The 4,640-nt window shown below is 40.3% G+C and overlaps 1 long non-coding RNA gene across 1 annotated transcript; it reads left to right on the plus strand.

Moving 5' to 3' along the window:
• Nucleotides 1–980: 980 nt before the first annotated feature.
• LOC108166060 (uncharacterized) lies at nucleotides 981–2,111 on the plus strand. The gene is made up of 5 exons (XR_001776365.1): nucleotides 981–1,289; nucleotides 1,474–1,553; nucleotides 1,660–1,743; nucleotides 1,884–1,969; nucleotides 2,075–2,111. It is a non-coding gene; the product is annotated as an uncharacterized LOC108166060 (long non-coding RNA).
• The last annotated feature ends 2,529 nt before the right edge of the window (nucleotides 2,112–4,640 follow it).

The following is a 4,640-nucleotide window of genomic DNA, read 5'->3' on the forward strand; positions in this document are numbered from 1 at the left end:
GCAGTTGTCTTTAACTTCTTTATTCAGTCTTGAACACAACCTACACACTACAGGTGCTAGCTCAATCTGCCTTAGCCTTTCTTGCTTGACTCTGCGTCTATCTTCTCACTGCTCCCTCTAGTGGTCTGGGAGGTAATCCAACTAAACCTAAATGAGGAACTAACTCACACAGGACGAAAAATTGGATTTTTGACAGCTATTGACACCTTGTTCTGCCATGAGCATGGAGATTGAGGGCTTTCAGCAAGAGGTTTTTGTCAGAGTCGAACACTGCCAAAAATGGTCAAAAAGCTGTGTGTCCGTGTTCCCCTATCACCCTCCTCCCCTTGTGCCTAGCAGAGGTTTTCGTATTTAAATGAAGTTGCTGAKTGCCATGCAAATGCAAATCAACTGTTGAGCACCGCCTATTGACTCTTATTCATTTTGTAGCTAATCCTTTTTACCTTCTGTTCACCATAAAGAAGTATGTTTGGAGAAAGAATATTAAAACAATCTGTCTTATCCATTAAAATATATGTTACATGTGTGTTAGGAGCACTGAAAAACTTAGTTTTGGTTGAATTGATGATATAAAAGAAGAATATGCATGATTACATACAATAGACTTTTGTGAAACGTGATCTTACTTTGACATTCCTCCTATCTGAAGATTTATCTTGTGATGGGAGGAATTGCACAACTTAATCAAAAATAATAATAAAAAACATGTTCCAGAGTGGGAGATTGTACATAAAGTATTTTTGTGAATAATATTAAAACTAATGTTAATGTTCACTGATTGCTTTAAAGACCCAGAGTCATGCTATATTGGAGTGGTAGTGGTCATTCCACATCACAATACAGGACTTAAGAAACTACAGATGATTAAACTAAAAAGGAGACAGCTCAAAGTAGAATTGAGTAAATAAACATATATACATCTAAAAATATTTTAGCAATTAATTATAATAAAAATAAAATATACTGTCACATAACTTTTGAAAACAACTTTTAGAATGTATTTTTTTTCTGTCAACTTTAATTTAACACTCCAGTCCAGTTGGTGGCAGTAATGAGCTTTTATAGTCGGTCAAGCAGCCGCCATTAAACTCCAGAGGAAGATTTACACTGGTGGTAACSAGTGCTAACTGCTACACCCAACATGAACAAAAATGTCCATGCGTTGTGTGAAATGGTAGAAAAAGTCCTATTTCACGGAGTTACCTTTTCAGTATCGTTTTGATATTTAGCAATGATCCGGCGGAAAACAACAGATGACACCGCGGCGGTCCAACAAGACCGAACTCACGGTAAGAAAGCTTTTMTAAATAACACGTGGAGCGAGGCCAGTTGCTTTGTTTGTTTCTTACAGAAAGCGGTCTGTCGTTTTCTTAATGCCGAAACAGGTGTAGGGTGAGATTTGGTATTGTAATCTCTATTACATGTGATGTTCTGAACTCTTAAAAATACTCTCATCTTCTTTGATTTTTTCAGACCTGAAAAATGGCCAAGCAGAAACAGCCAGACCTCAGACCACGAGGAGCTCTGAGTCCACCAGGAAGAAGAGAGATTCAGTAAGTTATGATTTCACATTTAGTGGATAGTGAACACTCGCATATTTGTATGCGAGGAAAACTGATCTTCCCCTTATTTTATTTATTTTGTTTATTTATTTTGCAGTACAGCAAGGCAGAGTGTGTAATGCAGTAAAGATCTACAAAATGGCGGATGGAGGACGGATCTGAGGACGAAGTCATGAAGCCGGTATGTATAATTAATCACTGCGTTGATTCCCGACTGTACAATGGTTGGTTGAGAATAATTTTAACTTATTTACTTATGTATTTTTGAGAGAGCGATATATTTGCTACAATATTATTTTAATTTTACATTTATTTCCACAGACTCCACAGAATGAGTCACATTTGTGTCAATCAGACTCTTCAGGAACATTCTGATGTCCGTGATGAGGACAGAGATGCAACTGTGTGTGAGTATCTACTATTTTAGAATGTTGATATTTTATGCTTCAATATTGTTTATGTACATAATGTAATCATGCTATGTATTGACAATGCACAAAAATGTCCTCCAGCTGCATCCAGGACCTACTGCCAGTCATCCAGATGTAGCTCAAGAAAGAAGCAGGTCAGATTTATTACTAATCTAGAGATGTCACAATTCCTTGAATGATACTGTGATTTATTAAAATCCATCAAAGCAAATTATCTTGAACTATGTTTTACTATTTATTACCAACTGCTTTCAATTCTTTTTTTCTTCCAATTGTTTCCAAGTGTGTTCTCTTTTTCATTAAAGTTTTTATTTTTTTGTAAGAATGTGTTTGTTTGTTTTAATGTCTTATGTGTGCATACGAAGCTGAAAGTTGCCAAATAATCTCACTGTAGTTTCATAATGACTAAAATATGCCTGTAACTCTTAATGATTGTCTGTTCTGTATTAACAGCTGATGGAGGAAGGCAGAGAGTATTGGAGGCATTCTGGGTGGATGGCAGCTATGAGGTGGTGTTAGGATGGACCCCAAGTTCCTCCAACCAGGAGCTCAGTGACATCAGGACTACATTACAGAAAGACGTCAGGTCCACGCTACAGGAGAGACGTTGGGCCTGTCCTGAACGCAGCATAATGTTCATGTTTGGACAAAAAACACTGCCAGATGGTCCAGAAATGGACAAGCATTTGTCTTATTTTGTGTGCAAACAGTGAAAAAAATAAAATGAAATAAAGAAAAAAAACTTCTGTCTCTTTTATGTTCCTCATATATGAACATTTTGCATATAAGCAATATCAAATGAATATATTTTAATACAGCATTTATTTTTTATATAGATTTTTTAAAATACAGCATTAAAAATTTTAATGATTGGGGTGGGGTTATTTATGAAGACATAAGTGCTATCCAATGGGCACACATCAACCAACCAACATGTTGGTTTTCATCCAATGACAGAATCCACGTGGGTCTGCTGAAGCGCCTTTGCATATGCTATGCTAAGTAGAGTCGTAAACACCTCTCGCCCGCACCGCCACTCCCCCCCTCCAAGGATTCCGCAATCGACAGATTTCGACTCCCGTGAGTGAAAATGTAAATTGTCGATTGCTGTCGATATCTGTCGGTGACTAGCTGCGTTCGCGTCAGAATACAGGGTCAAAAATCCCACTTATCGTCCTGTGTCAGTATACTACATCCCTCCCCCTTTAAGAATCAACTAGGTTAGTAAACTTAAGAAGTAACCTTCCAATGGTCCTGACGACTGCTATCAGAACTCGCTCTATGTATTTATTTATTTAAAACATTGAATAAAACATATTGAACATGGAAGGTGAACATTAGTGAGTCCAGAGAACACTCTTACTTAAGGAACTCACTACTTGCACAAAAAGTCACTCAGATAAGGAGGAGTCTTTCTTTGGCGTTCTGAGCAGCGTAGTACTGGTGGTGGATCTGTCCGATGTCCACATCTGGCACATCCACTGCAGGAAAAAACCTGAGCTGTTTCAGCAGGCTCCTCTAACGCCCTTCCTCCTGAAGATGGAGACACCGAGTCCATCGGCCCAAGCGCCACCACTTCATCTGGAACCTGAAGAGCGCACTGTGCTCCAGCCCCATCCATCCCCCTCTGCATCACATGTTGTTACTTGATATGATCAACATGACGCCGCATGACACGTCCATCTCCCATCTGCACAGTATAAGATACTGGACCTGTGTTCCCTACAAAGATGGCAGGCATCCACTTCGTTCCATGGCTGTAGTTACGGATGTACACATCATCACCGGGAGAAAAGCTTTTCCACTTGCTGTGGGTGTCATGATATTCCTTCTGTTTTGCTTGCTTCTTACGTACTTTCGCCTTGATGTCCGGCAGCAGGAGATCTAGCGTAGAACGCAATCTCCGTGACATCAGCAGTTCAGCAGGTCACAAGCCTGTGGTACTTTGTGGTGTGATTCTGTAGTTAAACAGGAATCTTGCCAACCTTGTTTCCAAATGTCCCCTGTAGTTTTCTTTAGGCCTTGTTTGAATGTCTGTACAGCCCTTTTAGCCAGGCCATTTGATGCTGGGTGGAAAGGTGCAGATGTAACATGCTGTATTCCATTCTGTTTCAAGAACATTTCAAACTCTTGACTTGTGAAGCATGTGCTGTTGTCTGAAACTATCATCTGGGGTAGGCCATGTGTGCTGAAACACAGTCTGAGTTTCTCTATGGTAACTTGACTTGTTGCACTGTTTGTGGGATACACATCAATCCATTTCGAATGTGCATCTACCACGACAAGAAACATCTTGCCTGAGAGAGGGCCGGCATAATCCACATGTAGTCCACTCCAAGGTGTCTCTGGCCACTCCCAAGGGTGCAGGGGCGCAGCAGCTGGTGCCTTCCTATTTTCCTGACATGTGCGGCAGGATTGTACTTCCTTCTCTATTTCAGCATCCATCCCTGGCCACCACATGTAGGAACGTGCCAAACCCTTCATTCTTGAGATGCCAGGATGTATACAATGCAGTTGTTTTAAAAGGGTAGACCTTCCCTTCTGTGGAACAACCACTCTGGCACCCCACAGTACACATCCATCTTTCACACTCAACTCTAACCTTCTCTGACTGTAGGCCTTGAACTGAGTGTCCGCTGTGTTGGGC

The sequence above is a fragment of the Poecilia reticulata genome, unplaced genomic scaffold, assembly GCF_000633615.1.
Source record: "Poecilia reticulata strain Guanapo unplaced genomic scaffold, Guppy_female_1.0+MT scaffold_820, whole genome shotgun sequence".
In the NCBI taxonomy this organism is placed as follows: domain Eukaryota; kingdom Metazoa; phylum Chordata; class Actinopteri; order Cyprinodontiformes; family Poeciliidae; genus Poecilia; species Poecilia reticulata.